We start from the raw sequence: 19303 nt of genomic DNA, 5'->3' as shown, positions 1-19303 counted from the left end.
GGTGGAACTCGCCAAAAGAAAGCCCAAATGGATGCAGGATCAGTTACTGCTGCTGGCCCAGTTGGTGCTGGAAAAAAGAAACGTAATAAAAGGGAAATTCGGCACTGAGATATCAAGCAAAACTAAGCGTGAGACATGCGAGAAAGTGATGCGCGGGTCAATGTACAAAACAACTGGCACCCGACCAACGTTTTCAACTAACCCGCCCGCAACTCGGACCGCAAAAAATAAAAAATAAATAGTGTACCCGACCCGCTCCCTGGCCAGCATTCTTTTTAAGTAGTAATTGTTTAATAGTTAATTGCCATCTTTATTTCAAACGACCCGACCGAACGCGACCCGAATATCATAAAAAATATTTTTGGATGACTCGTGACCGCGGGTGACCACATGCATCCGCTCATTTCCGATCAACCCGCGCATCACTGGGGAGAGGATTTGTTGCAGATCAATGCAACATTCCCGCTTATGTCGCGGACCCCGGACGAATGCGAGAGGCGGTGGTATATGCATTACAATCGCAGTAGAGGGTTGAGATTGCAGCCTTTAAACAGACTAGCATGGCAACAGGTATCCCTATAATATTAAATATTTAATATCATTATTGTTTCATGTAATTCTAAAAAACTTCCTGCTTGTCATGAATGTAATGAATTATGAAACAAATGTCATAAACAATATGCTTACATTAAAGTGTGCTTTTAAGTATGTGCAATGCTTTTGAGTTGGTGAAACTGTCCATGTTAAGGAGGATCAGCACCTAAGACATTTTAAGATCCTTTGTGAATAGGTCTTAGTGAGTTAGGAGTCCTCTCGACTTCTTTTAAGCTGTCCCAGACTTAGGTGCTACTTTTAGGGCTAAAATGCTTTGTGAATTACTCTTAGTGAAAAAAATTAGGAGTCCTAAATTTAGGAGTGACACGCCTATTATTTTTAGGAGTTGCTTCTAAATTCGCCAGTTAGGAGCTACTTTTAGCCTTAAAATTCTTTGTGAATACGGCCCCAGATATCACAAAATATAAAATAAATGAATTTGACACATAACAAAAGAGTTTATAAAGGGGATAAATGTGGTATAAAAAGATAAATGTGTAAATAAAATATGAAAAACAACTGTATATAGTTCTGAACAGTTTGTTTGCTCCCGGACACATACACTGTTTGACAGCTTGGCACATTACCCAATTTAAAAAAAAAAAATGCTACTTTTAAGGCGTTGACATCATGTCAGGTAGTCACGTGGGTCACACATGCTGCTAGGCGCTTAAAGTTCAAGACGTTTGGTCAGACGTTCGATTAGCCGTTCATCGGTCAATCGGACATTTATTTGCACGTTTTATCCACCATATGGATTACCTGCCATAGATTAATAGTAAAGTAGAGCTGCAACTAACGACTATTTCTTCTGTCGACTAATCTAGCGATTATTTTTCCAATTAGTCGACTACTCTAACGACTATTTTTTATTATTAATACAGTGTTCTTTTAGCTATTTAATCTGTTGGATAATCTGTTTTTCTACTCTGTCTGATCTGACAGTCATTGTTTGTTTTATTGTATTTTAACACAACTGAATGCTATTTTCACATAGTATCTGTTCTGTTGTCAGACATATAGGGGCGGTTTCCCAGACAGGGATTAGACTAGTCCTAGACTAAAATAAATATAAGAGCTGTCCAAACTGAAAACATCTTGCACTGACATATCTTAAAATACATCAGTGCTCTTAGTTTGGCCTCAAAATGCACACAAGTAATGTTTTTAGTAAGGCATGTTTGTTTAAACTAATTATATTTCTTAATTAAACTAAGGTCTAGTCCTGGCATAAGCTAATCTCTGTCCAGGAAACCACCCCAAAGACTATTAAAATAGTGACTAAACATGACCCAATAACCTTGTGTTTAATTCAACCAGTTGTTAATTTAACTGCTAAATTACTAAAATCTTGATTTATAAACGCGACATCGCAGACAATTCGGCGCAAATTAAAAAATTGCCATTACACAGAGTTACTACAGAAGGCATGCGCGGGCATAGGAGAGAGAGAGAGCTCGCGCACAAGCACATAGAGAACCAGTGTATGTGGGAAAACAATGCTAACCTTTCATGATAAACTCGAATCAGTCGTCTTCTCTGCCAGTAACATCTGACGTTTACGTGAAAATGCAAGTACACAGAGGAATCCGCATGGAAAACACAGCCAACTTTTAATTCTTTCACTCAGTGTCATGTATGAGAGGCGCTGTCTAGGGGCTTCACGCAGAGAAAGAGAGAGCGCGCGTGCACAAGAGAGGCACCACCGAGCGCTCACAACAATAAATGAAGCCGTTTGAAATGAAAATAAAAATGTAAATGTTGCGGCCATTGTTGATTTTGTGGAGCACACAAACAAATCAATGTATGGATAACACTGCCAGGAGCAGAAGCCGCCATTAGGCAAAATGAACGTAAACAGCGACGTGTCGACGCATTTTACGCATGTCGACGTATTTTCATAGTCGACGTAATCGATGACGTCGACGCGTCGTTGCAGCACTATAGTAAAGCACCATCACCTGCTTTCTGAACCGGCTGCTGCTTTACTAACGAGATGTGCAAGACAATCGCATGCAATTTATCATGCAGCCCTCTTTTTAAGTTACATTATGAAGCCAGAGAAAACTAAAATTATATATTGTAATTGGTTATGTGATGCTAATGTGTAGTTTTGTAATTCTAACGTCTTTGGTATCCACAAGTTTTGATAAAATATCTGTTGGAAATCAAACGTTTTTTTTTTCTTAAGTTACAGACACCGGCCCATTTAGTTTACCTCCATGGGTAACGTTATTTCAAAAAGAAAAAATAATACTATGGAAGCGAATGGGGCTCACAAATGTCTTTATTTCAAACATCCCTCAAAATATCTTTAGGCACAATCTTAATCAAGTCGCACCACAACAAAATGGGCAGTCGCACAAATGCTCCCAAATATATTTTAAGGTCGCACAGATTAACTTTTGGTCGCATTTAATCTGTGGGTCCTTAAAATATATTTGGGAGTATTTGTCGCAATTTCGAGCCCTGGATCGTCCCTCGTGTTCATCAGAACAAGGAAATTTATACAGGTTTCTAATAGGGCTGGACCAGAAAATTCGAATATTCGTTCGGTGGGTTGACATTCGATTTTCAGTTTTGAGATTCGAATATATATATATATATAAATATTTTTCAGCGTTAATGCAGAGCTTTTGCCAAGCAAGAAGTGCGATTCACACTCCCGCTCTCTAGGTGGCGCAGAGAGACCTACATCCATAGCCAACAGCCATCAAACTCCACCAGTAGAAGAAGAGATCGCCTCGAACGGAAAGTGCGCTTCCTGCTTTGGAATTCACGCTAATAGTGTTGTAAATAACGTTCAGTTTCTTGCAAAAACTGATTGATTTGCTTCACTGTGTCACTGTGTGACACAAGACGTCAATATGTCACACGGAGATATGGGGGATTACTTTTGTATTGGATATATATGCTTTAGCTCTTAAAGTGTGCGGATCGGTTGACTTGCATGACGGAGCACTGGGGTTTCTGCAAAATATCTTGATTATTGTTCTGATGAAAAAAACATATTGGATGGTGTAAGTGTTATAATAAATAAACTTGATTTTGAAAGTATGCTACCGTTTTATTACAGTTTGTTGAACTTCGTTCATTTATTTTCGTTGTTTTATTTAAATAGCCTACCCTTTACGTTGTCAGTAATTACTGTGCTGCTAATTTCTGATACAGGAATGTTTGTTTGTTAGACAAATGTTGTTAGAAAATAGGCTACCTTATTAAAAGTATTGGTCTTGTGTTTTGTTTCACTAATGCTGTTCTCGCATGATGCATGACAGGCACGCCGCTTCCGGCTTGCGCTGTTCTGTAGTATTTTTAAAGTTTATTAATTCTAGAAGTGTCACATGTCCATATTGCACGAAAAAAATGCACTACACTCCCTTGAGTTCGCAGCAACACATCCGCCACATAATAAAACTGTGGATAGACAGACACACACATACACACACACACACACACACACACACAGATTCCTGCCTTTATTAAAGAGAAATAATATGTTCAGCCCCTCCTTCCGAAGCTTCGAATATTCGATTTTATTTCTACTAGAGCTTCGAAGCTCAAAAAATGGTATTCGGAACAGCCCTAGTTTCTAACAACATGAAAATAAAAAATAACAGAAATTTCATTTTTGTGTGAACTATCCCTTTAGGACATCATAACCTAAAATAAAACTCTAAAAAGCATTCCAATATGGGACCTTTAAGTCATTTTTTGTCCTCCATAATACAGTACTGTTAGATCCATCTGAAACCATGAGCAGCACAGTATTATTTCATTTGTATGTTTGTTCTGTTCTATTTATCTGCGATATTGCTCATAATTTGATTATTTGCTCTTATTTTACTATTAACTTGTTTTTTAACAAGACTTGTTTTTATACAAGATTTTGGTGTCATAACCTTATCAAGGTCACTGGTGCTTTACAAAGACTGATTGTTGATTAACTCTTCCCAAAAACATTGCAGTGTTGAGGTTTCTCTCCAGTGTGAACTCTCTGATGGGCTTTTAAGTTACTTGAACAAGAAAACGTCTTGTCACACTGAGAGCATTTGAAAGGTTTTTCACCTGTATGAATTCTCTGATGGGTTTTTAAGTTACTTGAACAAGTAAACGTCTTGTCACACTGAGAGCATTTGTAAGGTTTTTCACCTGTATGAACTCTATTGTGCTTTAGTAAGGTATCACTTACACTAAAACTCTTCCCACAGAGACTACAGTGATAAGGTTTCTCTCCAGTGTGAACTCTCTGATGAACTCTTAAATGATATAAATTAGAGAAACTCTTTCCACAGACACTACAGTGATGAGGTTTATCTCCAGTATGAAGTCTCTGATGGGTTTTTAAGTTACTTGAACAAATAAAAGTCTTGTCACACTGAGAGCATTTGAAGGGTTTTTCACCTGTATGAAGTCTATTGTGCTTAAGTAAGGTATCACTTACACTAAAACTCTTCCCACAGACACTACAGTGATAAGGTTTCTCTCCAGTATGAACTCTTTGATGGGATTTTAAGGAACCTGACTGAGCAAACGTCTTGTCACACTGAGAGCATTGGAAAGGTTTTTCACCTGTATGAAGTCTCGTGTGATTTAGTAATGAAGTCTGTTGACTAAAACTCTTCCCACAGACACTACAGTGATAAGGTTTCTCTCCAGTGTGAACTCTCTGATGGTCTTTTAAGTTACCTGAACAAGTAAACGTCTTGTCACACTGAGAGCATTTGAAAGGTTTTTCTCCTGTATGAATTCTCTTGTGATAAAGTAAGTTTGACTGTTGAACAAAACTCTTCCCACAGACACTACAGTGATAATGTTTCTCTTCAGTGTGAATTTTCTGATGAACATTAAGATACTGTTTGGTTCTGAAGTATTTTCCACATTCAGTGCAGTTGAAAGGCTTTTCACCACTGTGTATCCTCATGTGAACATTTAGATCAGAGGAAGAGACACAAATCCTCCCACACTGCTCACAGTGAAACTGCTTCTTCTTCTTCTTCTTCTTCTTCTTCTTCTTCTTCTCTCTGTGGTCTTCTGAATGAACTTTCTTCTCTTGTAAGGTAGTAAAGCTGATCTCAGATCTGGTGAAGAGTTTCTGTACTGTGTGTTTTCTCTCATGTCTCTCTAAATGTCTCTGTGAGCTGAAGGTCTTTCCACAGGTGATGCAGGAAAGAGTTTGTGCTGTCAGTCGCTTTTTTGATGTCGAGGACGTTATTTCTATATCCAAACATGAATCACTCTTCACATCTGAAAGAAACATGAAACAATTAAATTGTCTTTTCACTCTTATTTACATAAAGAAGGATGAAGAATTGAGATTCTGTATAGTGATGGGAAGTCCAACTCTTTTTTCACCAGATTCACCAGTTCTTTAACGTACTTTACATAATGACGTCATTCACATCTAATTGTATCATCCAGGATGGTAAAATATATATAAAAAAAAAAAAATAAAGTTGTGTATGGTTGATTTATTATTATTATTTAGTTGTTCAATTAAAGCACATCCAAAAACTTTTAAACAGAAATCATGATCAAGCTCATAACAACTTAAAATATAATCTTTACATACACTGTAAAGTCACTAAATGAAATGAGTTTATTTAACTTATTGTTTTTTAAAAAGTTAATTTCACTTAATAAAAACTGTGATATGAACTCAAAAACTGCAAATGATTAACCATAACTTAAAGTACTATATTAAAAATTAACTTAAACTGAATAAGTATTGAATAACTGAATCACACATTCACTGTAAAAAATAAAAAGTTGACTTAACTTTATTTTTCAAGGCAACTTGCTGCACAGCTTTTTCGCGTTTACTCAACTCTTGGATGATGTAGTTTACCTAACTCAATTTACTGAGTAATGTCAACTTACACCAAAAAGTTGAACCAACTTAAACTGATTAGGTAATAAGCAAATTTCTATGTTTTTCAACTAGTGACTTAGTTGGGTAAAGAGTAATTTAGCAAATTTAACTAATCTACATGTTTTGGAGTGTACACAGAAAGGTCTCATAAACAAGGTCTTTGTCTGACTTAAACCAAAGACCTTTTTGCTGTGAGGCAACAATGATGCGCGCTAACTCATTGTGTTGCCCTCTACACTGAACACACACTTCTCAATTATGGTAACAATGAACAAACATAATTCTTTAAAAATTACTCTAAATTAGGGCTGTCACTTTTTATTCGATATTCGAATATGCATTCGAACATGACGGGAAATATCCGTATTCGAACTATAAAAAAACTATCCGTTTTTTTAAATGCCATGTTTAGCGCATAGCCTCGTAATAGGAAGGAGGCTGAGAGTGAGACCGACGACTGCAACGGTGCGCAAGAGAGGGAATCAAATTGGACTAAAATGAACCTCATGTGCATGTCAAGATAGAATTATAGTTTGTATATAAAATGACATATTGTTTATAGTGTTAAATATTATAGCAGAATAAAAAGCTTGTGTTAATACGTTCGCATTATGAAATTAGCATGTATGAAGATAATTTCATCATTTTTACAACGCAATGTAAACTTTATATTAAACAACAACAGCATTTGTCTTGTAAACGGATTTTAAATGATCATGTGCTGACTGTTGCACGTCACATAGACGACAGAGTCAATTGAGATCTGCTTAACTCAGCGGTAAGTTTAATTTCATCTCAAGTATCAAAGGGTTTGTGCTCTATATCATTGAAAATGGGCAAGCAAACAGCACGCGCAGGGTTAATGTACTTGTGAATGACGGCTCACAAACGCGCGTGATAGGCTTTGTATGTGTGCTTGTTGTCAATGACAGTTCTGGTCACAGACACGCTCAAGCGCGAGATATGTGTGCTTGTCAATGATGGGCATTAAATCCGGAGTTTTTGCCGAAATCTGCGGGCGCGAAATCCGTTTGCGTCTGCCTATATACTCCTGCTGCTATTTAAGTTGTCACGTTATTGTTTGTAACTGTTCTGAATCATTTTTATATATATAAGTTTGTTATTCATAAGTTGTTAACCTGCTGTTTCAAACATTAGGTTAAAAAGTAATCCAGACAACCCTGTGTATGACTGTCACTGTTAATAATTTTGTGATTGAATCTCCATTACGGTGGGTTTTTGATGCGCGTGGGGGGGGGCTAGATATTCGAATATATTCGGATACATTGCATGATATTCGAAATCCGTTCGAATTTGATTTTTCTCAAAAGTGACAGCCCTAATGTACATATATGATGTTTAATATAAGCGAGATCGTTTTGTTGTATTTTTTATCAAAAAAATTAATAAATAAACCCATCATTTAAGCAGCGCTTTATGGAGGAGTAGCCGGTTGCACTGCTTGGAACTGGCGAGTTCTGCGAGAATTACCTGCCCACATTCAAGCACTTAATTAAACCAGCTGTTGCACCCACATTCCACGCAAATTCATACGCTATTTAACGCAGCTTACGCAAGCGCTGCATTTAAACAGTTGTGTAATTCAAAAGTGAAAGTAAAATGCGCACGTCTGCATGCATTAACAGGTGGGAAAATTCTGTCACCTGATGCCACTTAACTGAGCAAAATGTTTCACTCGGTTAAACAATTTTTAACGGTTAACCGGTTAATCGGTTAACCATGGACACCCTTACACTCCACCCATAAGTTTTGTGTACCAAATTGTTGTAATATTCTTGAATGTAATGCTCAGTTAACTTAAAGAAACCAGGCAAGATGTCATATGCAGCAGCCTGCATATGCGACCTCCGGGGGCTACTAATTTCAGATTGAGAAACGGTCTGGGCTCTGATTCTACCGCACAAAAACTAAACTAAAAGTGCATCAAAGCCAATGTTTTTACCAATCTTGGCATGCCCAAGACTGTAAGAAAGGTAAAAAAATCCACTCCACAATCACTTTTTATATTGAAAATCAGTCAACTTGTGTGTTTTTCCCGCCAAATCAGTGATACCACTTATGAACTTGGCAATTAAAGAGTTAAAATCATGGAAATTTTTAAGCACTTGGTAGTTTTGATCAGTACTGAGGGTGATTAAAAGATTTATGAAAAAAATTGGAAAAAATATTCATCTGATACATTTTTACAGCCGTTTAATTTAGTGGCTTTTTTTACACTAACAACCCAAAAGGTTAGTAAATTTGCCCAGTTGTGCAAAAAGTGGGTATGCGCTATATGCGGTGCAGCACCATGGGGGCGCCAAAGCGCTGGTATAAAAAGCTTTTTTTGTTTGTATTTTCTACACGTAGCTGCTGTTGTGCATTTCTGAATCATTTCTGTATTTCATCAACATTATATAACATTTTAGATTATAAACAGGCTAGAGTAGGCGCCCTCATAAGATTCCATAATAGAAGTTTGGATAATAATGGAATATCTCCAGCGGGCGCGTCGGCGCCATGAGCGCGCGGAGCAAACAGGTACGTACAGTTGTCACGAAAGATGGATAAAGCAAAAAGCTTTTGGGGGCTAAAAATAAAAAAAGAAAGAGGGAAAATGAGATGGAAGCACGAAGTAAAGCGCTCTTGACACTGGAACCCATCGTAATGTTATGTTTGTGTTTTAATTCAAAGTCGTTTGGTGCGCAATGAGCAAAGCAAAACGGAATCCGTGCCCTCAGAAACTCAGATTTAATTCTGGGAACTATATTCTCAGAAGACGAAGCACTGCTACATGGGCGGAGTGATTTGCACAACTCTGACCGAACTATCTGCTCCACACCAGGGGCTTCTCGGGTGCTGCGAGCAAATCACTCTGCCCAAGTATCAGTGCTGTGCCTTCTGAAAAAATATTTCCCAGTATGTATACTGTTAAAAGATTGCTGTGTCTCATATCACCTTGTTATTTGTACATGATGTGACTATACAAATCACAACACATAAATAGGAAAATGTTTGCGTTATTTTGTCACTTATTGGGAGCAGTTTGCTACCATGTGCTAAGCTAAGCTAGCGGGGGCTGCGTCAGACAGAGTTACGGGACGCACGGAGATGAGAAAGGTATGTATGGACTTATCTAACTCTGGGGGATACGGTGAAAAAGCTAAATTCCCAAAATTTGGGCGTGTTCCTTTAAGTTGCAAGAACGATTTTTTGGGGGGAATTTAAAAGTATTTATTTCTCGTTAAAGTAACAAAATATATGAGATAAAATGCCAAACTTATCAGATATATACAGAAATACGCATTTTTGTCGCTATGTCTCTGTCTCTGTCAGCTAATGTTACTGGGGGGTCAGACAGCCAGCAGTAGCAGATCGATGCGATCTCATCTATTTCAATGAAAACCTGGCGACTTCCGGCAGCACGAGTGAAAGTGACCGTTGGCGGCCATATGGATGTTTCCAGCGACGCGAGAAAGTTAAGAAAAGTTTAACTATCCAAATGTTGAGCGAATTTCGGGAGCGACTACCAATGAGAACGAAGCAGTGGAGTTCACGTCATCCTTCTCTCGTCCGTTAGTGGACAGTACTCATTTGTTTATGACAAGTAGACCTGTTCGAGTGATGACTCACTCGGATCTTTAACCCGGATCTTTAAATTAACTCATGAGTCGCGAGTCTCTAGTGTCATTAACCCGGTTCAGTTGAGTCCTACTACAATTCAATGTAAAACCATTAACAGCGCCACCACACACACAAACCTCTTTCAACATTATTGATGAGACTTCGCTCGCACTACAGATCCACTCGTAACCGGCTAATCTGCGTGAGAACTGACCCGAGATTCTCACTCAGAGCCGGAAACATTGCAAACTCGAGAGACCTGCGGATCCTCGCGAGCCGCGAATTGACCCGAGATTCTCACTCAGAGCCGGAAACAATGCGGACTCGAGAGACATGCGAATCTGCTCTGACTCGAGAGTCTCTCAACTCGTAACCGGCTGATCCGTAACCGACTGATCCGTAACCAGCTGATCCGTAACCGGCTGATCTGCGCGAAGTGTCTCTCCGGCTCTGGGGGCTACATAAGCAGGACAGTTTTTTTTCTATATTTTCTCTATATTATTATGCTATTGTTATTAGGCTTCTTTTTTAAATGGTCGACCATACACACCATACCTAAAACCTATAAGCATGTTATTTCAGAAGTGAAAGGCTTTTGTTATGGATTTGCTTTTGAGGAGACTTCAGTCGCTCTATAGATCCACTAACCGGCTCCGGCTGATCCACGCGAATCAGCCGGTTAGTGGATCTGTAGAGCGAGTCTCATGTCCATGGTCTGCGAGTCTGCAATGTTTCCGGCTCTGAGAATCTCGAGTCGCGTGGATCAGCCGGTTACAAGTGGGTCTGTACTAAGTTTCCTTGGCAATTTAGCAATACTGACTCAAATGACTCAAGTGAATCACACAACCCGGATCACTTTAGTGAGTGACTCACAATAACCCGGATCCTTAAAAGGAATCGAGTTTGCCAAGCCTAATGACAAGCAGATTTAGAAACGCCTCATTGAAAGAGATGGGCGACACAAAGCGATAACGTGTTACCCCTCGTTCAGACAGCCAGCGACGTTATCGCTGTGTGTCGCTTTTCTCTTTCAATGAGGCGTTTCTTTATCTGCTTGTCATAAACAAATGAGTACCATCCACGCCAGTAACTGACGAGAGAAGGGTGACGTGAACTCCACTGCTTTGTTCTCATTGGTAGTCGCTCCCGAAAGTCGCTCGACATTTGCATAAAGTTAAACTTTTCTTAACTTTCTCGCGTTGCTGGACACTAGTGCTGCAACGACGCGTCGACGTCATCGATTACGTCGACTATGAAAATACGTCGACATGCGTAAAATGCGTCGACGCGTCGCTGTTTACATTCATTTCGCGTAATGGCGGCTTCTGCTCCTGGCAGTGTTATCCATACATTGATTTGTTTGTGTGCGCCACAAAATCAACAATGGCCGCAACATTTAACGTTACATTTTTATTTTCATTTAAAACGGCTTCATTTATTGTTGTGCGCGCTCGGTGGTGCCTCTCTTGTGCACGCGCGCTCTCTCTTTCTCTGCGTGAAGCCCCTAGACAGCGCCTCTCATACATGACACTGAAGAGAAAGGAAATTATCTCTGTTACTGGCAGAGAAGACGACAGATTCGAGTTTATCATAAAAGATTAGCAGTGTTTTCCCACACAAACAGGTTATGTGCTTGTGCGCAAGCTCTCTCTCCTATGCCCGTGCATGCCTTCTGTAGTAACGGCAATTGTTTAATTTGCGCCGAATTGTGAGTTGTCATGCCACCGGGTTGAAGGTTGCTGCTGCCAGCACTTATTCAGCCCCACTCGCGTAATTTGCCGGCTTTAAAATTGTTAGCGCAAGACGCACGGGTTGCTTTTCAAAGCGCTCGCCTGTGAACACGAGTTTAGATTTAGATGCGTCTGTATTTGAGGGTGTTTGCCGCGCGTCTAGATGCGCGACCTGATACGAACGGCCACTTAAATGAAAATGAGACAAATAATGAATGATCTATGAATATTATTCATCGTTTTTTGATAACAAAAACTTATTTGATGCAAAACTCATCAGTTTATTTAAAACGTTTCATATGAATATAATGTTTTCTTAAGTTAAACAAGTCCATTCAATATTTGTTCTTTTATGACACAAGGTATTTGGCAATGTACATGATCCAAGTACTAAAAATTAAGATAAGGATTTTTTATTTTTCCTCCTGTTCCTCTGCATACTTGATAAATCTTGCTTGTGTATTGTATATCAGGAGTTTCTAAACTTTTTCAACCCAACAGGTAATCTCAAGACCCACCATTTTTTAAAAATAGAAATATAGGGGAAAACACAAACACATTTGTTCCCTTTTAGTAGCTTTTGAATATGTTTAATTGAATAATATAAAAATACCTTATCTTAGGGCTGCAAGATTAGAGCAAAAATCATAATTGTTTGCTGTATTTGCATTGATTTGGAAATTATCTATTTAAAAAAAATACAATGAATTGCAAGGATGCAGAAAACAGTTCACTATTGCACACTTATGTATAGGCTACTGAGGATTTAACTGTATTATTTTAATATAGTCAGTCATGAACTAAAGTGGGCCGGTCTAAGTCATGAAACTCCAGGGCTGAAAATAAGTCCCACTCCGGCCCTGGGTGGTGTTGGACTTTAAGGCGTCCATAGCATGTTCACAATTAGAGGAAAGACACAAATATCTAAATTGAATATTTATTGATCAGATATGAAAAAGTTACAGCATGCTGGGCAGTCTTGAAGCCTCACAGTAGGCCAACAACAGACTCCCAGCTCCAGGAAATAACATGAGTATTTATATGATATGTGACGTCGAACTCTCTTCAGATTTCACTTTCCCCATTGGCTATCCTCGTTCATCTGACTCCATTACCATATCACTGCTACAGCCTGTGAGGAAATGACACATACACCTATATACATACAGAATGTTCGGTTCTAGAACATTCTGTCCCCTGTAAGTCACATCATCTTGTTGCTAGGCAGACTTCACTGGGGTCAACATAAAACATATTACACTTAAAACGTACTTTCTAAAATCATGTTATTGTATAGGGGTGATTAAAGCCTGTACATGATAAATGCCATTAAAATGGTTAATATAGGCAATGTTATATTTTTAAGCAAGATTCAAACTTCAATTAATAACAGCATGCTTTGTCTGTGTTTTCTCTCTCCCAGAGTCTGTTTTCAATACTGTTTGCACATTCTGTAGATCTCAAAATTCAATAGGAAACCACAAAGCTTGTAGCTTTGCTCTCACAGCCTAGTAACTTCCTCTTTGCTATTTTCCACTTGCACACAGACATTTTCTCATATATTTTATCAGAAAGAACATAACGGCACTCATGAACCATAACATAATATAATGATTAACAAAAGAACATCAAAATCCCACAGTGGTTTCCATTAGCTTAAGCCAGGACTAGACCTTAGTTTAATTAGGAAATATAATTAGTTTAAACAAAAATGCCTTACTAAAAACATTACTTGTGTGCATTTTGAGGCCAAACTAAGGGCACTGATGTATTTTAAGATATGTCAGTGCAAGATGTTTTCAGTTTGGACAGCTCTTATATTTATTTTAGTCTAGGACTAGTCTAATCCCTGTCTGGGAAACTGTCCCCCATATATATCTGACAACAGAACAGATAATATGTGAAAATAGCATTCAGTTGTGTTAACATACAATAAAACAAACAATAACTGTCAGATCAGACAGAGAGTAGAAAACAGATTATCCAACAGATTAAATAGCTAATCCAAAAAAAGGACACTGTATTAATAATAAAAAATAGTCGTTAGACTAGTCGACTAATCGGAAAAATAATCGCTAGATTAGTCGACAGAAGAAATAGTTGTTAGTTGCAGCTCTGGACACGCCCATACGGTCGCCAACGGTCACTGTCGCTCGTGTCGCCGGAAGTCGCCAGGTTTCCATTGAAATGAATAAGATCGCGTCGCTCTGCTACTGCTTGTCGTTGGCTGTCTGAATGGGGCGTCAGGCGGCTGATCTCGAATCGCTCTCGCGGTTCTTTAAAACCATATGACACAGTCACGTGCCTTCAGCGCCAGCTCAAGTCGGACAAAATTATAAAGCCACCAATCGGTCTGTGCAGCGCCGCATGAACTCGAACACCCCTAATCTGAGCACTTTGGGGTTTAGAACGACACAGGGATAGGTGATTTATGTTTAAATTAGCATTTTGGGGTGAACTAACCCTTTAAGCCTAAGTTTTAAAGATGTCCTAAACTAAAATGTCCTACAATTTTAGTACTTACATCATTTGGTCTTTTGATTAGTAAGTTTGTGACTGAAAACGCAAAACAGTTGCTCACATGACAGTTAAAAGTTTTAAAAATACAACAATAATTAAGGAGACATACCTGATGGATTAAAATCATCATCTTCATCAGTGCGATCTTCCTCTTCTGTGGGTTCAGTTTTGATTTCTGTGGGTTCAGTTTTGATTTCTGTGGGTTCAGTTTTTATTTCTGTGGGTTCAGTTTTAATCTTCATCATGAGGTTCCTGCAGTCGATGAGTTTAACTGAACACATCTTCAGTTTGGTCTGCAGGATCTGCTGCTGGTCTCCAGCATTACAGACAGAATCCAGAGACTCTGTGGAGGTTTGATCCTCCTGTAAGCTCTGTTTACTGTCACACACTGTAGTGTCCTGCATCGTCTCAACACTTAAATACACAGAGACAAGACTCTGTTAACATTTAATGAAACAGGCAAGAGAGAAAACACTCAGAATACACAAACACATCACACGCGCGCTCTCTTTCTTTCTTTAGTGAGTTTATCTGCGGACTAAAGAGCTGCAGCGCCTCCTGCTGTACTGGAGAGACAAGACGCTTACTGGCAGTTTGCAAACAGTGTGCATTACCGCCGTCTTCTGGACTGAGGTGTGAACTCCTTGCGATATCAATAGGGGGTATGCACGTCCATAGATATGTATAAAGGCTTATACATATATAAAGGCTTTTATACATATCTATGTGGACGTCACCTTTGGCGAAAATGATTGACTGCGGTTACGCCCACTGAGTGGCAAAAGACAGAGCGGCAGAATTTGAGTGCAATGTGAAATCAGCGAAAACACGGTGAAAACGCGTCTAAAATTGAAATAGCTGTTGTGCGACAGACTGTACTAATAGATTTAACAAGAATTCGGAGCTATCGTTTTACAGACAGGAGAAGTAAATTGATCGTTCATGCCAACGTCCACAGACAACAGGTTCACTATCAAGCAGAGTTTTTACTTTCTATTTAAAGTATTTTTTCAAGTATTTGTATTTTATCCGTGTTTTTCTTTGGAAAACATACATTCCAAAGCTAATTATCATTATTTTTATTCTTTTACATTTCATAACTTCAAGTTTTAGTTTTACATTTAATATTTAAGTCCATTTACATACTTTTACTCAAGTAAAAGTACACAATTTTAATGTATTAAATAAATTTTAATATGCAATAAAAGAATACACAGTATGATTCTATGGTTAGACTGTAGTGAAGTAAAATTTGTCACAATACAAACATCCTAATAAAGCACAGATGCTTGGAAAATGTAACTAATGTAAATATTGTCCACCTCTGCTATCAAGTCCAGCTAAAAGCTGAAAATAGTTAGTTTTACTGGCATTTTCGCAGCAGCTCTTTGTATAAAAGTGACATTCAACCAAAAATAAATTAAGATTTATTTCAAGGATCAAATTATTTTGCCCACAGGTCTTAACCCACAGTGAACGTTCTGGGAAGGTTCCCGTTAGGTAATAAAAATAAAATCTACAGGGAACGTTCTGGGAAGGTTCCCGTTAGGTTACCTAAAAATAACCTGCAGGGAACGTTCTGGGAAAGTTCTCTTAAGGTTATTAAAAAATAACCTAGGAGACAGGTGTTGAAATACTTATTTGCAGCTGTATCATACAAAGAAATAGTTCAACAATCATACATTGTGATTTCTGGATTGTTTTTTTTAGATTATGTCTCTCACAGTGGACATGCACCTACGATGACAATTTCAGACCACTCCATGATTTTAAAGTAGGAGATTTCTTTCCTAACTGTATATGAATCACTTCACACTTGTGTGTGTGTTATACTTATTTATTAAGTATGTAAACATAATAATTTTATGATAATAATTTTTAATTTAAGATAAAAAGAAACAATTGAAAACTGAAAAATTATGAAATATTTAAAAAATGGTGATATTGCCATTTGGTATAACCCATTCAAATAATTAATCTTTCTAAATAAATTATAAACGTAATGTGATGAAAACGCTATAACACACAGAGGGATCAGACTTCGACAGAACACCGGACATCTTCTCTAATTATTAAAAGATTTACAGATGATTTCATCACTCCAGTCTGTCCGTTTAAAGGCTAATTGCAACCATAACACCTACGTTTATCTTCAAATGGTGTCTTTGACGATGGTATTCTATAAAAATGAAGGCCATCTTTTTTGGGACTCCTATTTTGACACTTAACAGCACAACAAGACAGTTTCTAGTGAGTTATCATGCTCGTTTCTCTTGTGTAATTCATTTTGCACTATTTTTCTGCCGCCACATTGCGTGTGCATGACTTAACTGTGACGTGTACTCGCAAAACGTCTATTGCAGTTCATTTCTATGGTGCTACCATATCACACTGTGCATCTGGTTAAGATGCCCTCAATGCAATAACAGGTCCTTTAGCTTTCCTAAAAAGAATAAAAAGAATGACAAAATACTGAAAAATTATGTAAAAACCAGAGAATAGGCCTGTAGCAGAAGACAGGAGACGTAACCATTGTAAAAATGAACAAAGCATTTATTGAATAATCTGAACAGTTCCTTTCTCAGTTTGTTCCTATACCAAGCAAAGTTAATGGACAATTAATGACATTAAGACTTTAAAACCAATTTGTAACATCACAATATAATATAAATAAGTTTGACACATAAAAAAAGAGTTTATTAATTAACACTATTGTATATAGTTCTGAACAGTTTGTTTGCTCCCGGACACATAAACACATACACTGTTTAACAGCTTGGCACATTACCTCTTAAAAAACCCTGCTACTTTTAAGGCGTTGACGTCATGTCAGGTCGTCACGTGGGTTGCACATGCTGCTAGGCACTAAAATTTCAAGACGTTTGGTCAGACGTTCGAGTAGCCAATCGTCGAATGGATGTTTATTTGCACATTTCATCTGCCATATGGATAACCTGCCATAGATTAATAGTAAAGCGCCATCACCTGCTTTCTAAACCGGCTGCCACTTTACTGACGAGATGCAGCCCTCTTTTTAAGTTACATTATTAAGCCAGAGAAAACCAAAATTATATTTTGTAAATGGTTATGTGATGTTAACACGTTGTTTTGAAATTCAAAAGTCTTTGATAGCCACAAGTTTTGATAAAATATCTGTTGGCAATCAAACGTTTTTTTTTCTAAAGTTACAGACACCGGCCCATTTAGTGTACAGAAACTAACATTTAGTTTACTTCCATGGATAACGTTATTTCAAATGTATATTTCACTCATAAAACAACAGTCAAAAAACAACACTTTCATAGTAAGAAAAAATAATACTATGGAAGCGAATGGGGCTCACAAATGTCTTGATTTCAAACTTTCCTCAAAATATCTTCCCTCGTGTTCATCAGAACAAAGAAATTTATACAGGTTTGTAACAACATGAAAGTGAGTAAAAAATAACAGAAATTGAATTTTTGTGTGAACTATCCCTTTAAAGCCGCTCTATGCAATTCGGCGTTTTTGTCAAACAGCGACCCCTAGAGTCGCTGGAGAATACTTGCAACTGTCGTAATTTCCCACTCTAGTACTCCAAAGATAATGACCAGGTAATGTTTCACAATTTCATACAAATATTAGGCTACTGCATAGGGATGGCGAAAACGAAAATTTTTCTTGACCGGCCACCGAGCCTCATTGGCCGGTTGAAACCGGTTAACTGATAGGCCTATTAGTTTAAAATATGCTATGCTATTTAAAATAAACAGCCATTTCGAGCCGCGCCTGCAATTTCGCAACTCGCATCTCGCTGCGCTCTGCCTCCGGCTCACACACACACAGACCTCACAATACTTTTTAAATCCCCTACAGCGCGAAACATGAGTCCCGCAAACGGCGCCGTGCTTAGTTTCGAAATAGTTTAGGTACTAGGTGATCGCGTTGAACTTGAAAATAAAGGCGTTTGTGAAGCTCATTTGAAAATTGCCGCGGCTCATTTAATAAAATGACAGCTCAGAAGAGAGACTGCGCTTTAGTTTGGGGTAGTAATATTAAAGACATAGGATGATCATCATCACCTTTTCTGTTACCACTGAAATATAGATGTAATGTATTTCCAAATCTAAACCCATCTTATGCGGAATGTTGCCTAATAGACTGCAACACGATAAAACCAATGGATTAAACGGGCACCTTCAGAATGTGTAAAAGCACCGGCCAAAGCAGGTCTCGCACTGTTTTTGTTCTAGAACAAATGCAGCAAAGATATTTAATGCTTGTATGAGGCATATAGGCCTACGCTGAGTTTTATTTATTTATGATGAGGTGCGTTCTAATTAACAATGCAATGCAAGTGAACGCGCAGTGCCGGCGCCTTCATGCACGGACCGGTAATTATATACTCTGCTATATTTGCTTTTTATTTAATAAATACATGCATTTGGTTGATTAAACATTTATTAAAATTAAGATACAATTTATACAAAACGAAATTCACTTCAAAGAAATGCTTTCTACAAAGCAAAACTTAATAAAGTGGTAAAAATCATGGCTGAGGATTTACAGAAACAAAACTTACTCTGCACTTTACTGTTAGCCTAAAATACATAAATGTTAATAATTTGGAACACAACCAGGAGAGACTTTAATTTTAATTATTGTATTACTGTATTTTATTTACTATTCGAATAAAGGAATTTATCAAAAAATAGCCTGTAGCATTTACTTTTCGCAAACCTTGTGAACATGCAAACCAAAAGCAGTGACCTCGCGCCAAATGTTTTTTTATTGGTTTATAAAGTACAAACAGACCAGTTATGAAAAACTGAGTGTGAGGGATTTTTTCACTTCACACAAAAAGATCTTGGAAAGAAAGAGATGACTAACTGTAGTAGGGTTTAGTCCACTGTCTATAATAGCCTAATTTACAGATCCCTTTTTTTAACCGACAACCGACAACTTTGACCGGTTAACGTTGATA

General features: G+C 37.9%; 1 protein-coding gene and 1 pseudogene across 1 annotated transcript in view; both read right to left on the bottom strand.

Moving 5' to 3' along the window:
* LOC135771655 (uncharacterized) overlaps window positions 1-19303 on the bottom strand; it is a 32544-nt pseudogene that overhangs the window by 8595 nt on the left and 4646 nt on the right.
* The window catches only part of LOC135771705 (uncharacterized), a 65680-nt gene continuing 49886 nt past the window's right edge, over window positions 3510-19303 (bottom strand). Inside the window, exon 3 of the mRNA XM_073815415.1 lies at window positions 3510-4257. The gene's annotated coding sequence lies outside the window, so the exon portion shown is untranslated. The remainder of the gene's footprint in view (window positions 4258-19303) is intronic.

This window comes from Paramisgurnus dabryanus, chromosome 8 (genome assembly GCF_030506205.2).
Source record: "Paramisgurnus dabryanus chromosome 8, PD_genome_1.1, whole genome shotgun sequence".
Taxonomy (NCBI): Eukaryota; Metazoa; Chordata; class Actinopteri; order Cypriniformes; family Cobitidae; genus Paramisgurnus; species Paramisgurnus dabryanus.
The sequence above is the reverse complement of the archived record's forward strand: the minus strand, read 5'-3'. Positions and strand labels throughout refer to the sequence as shown.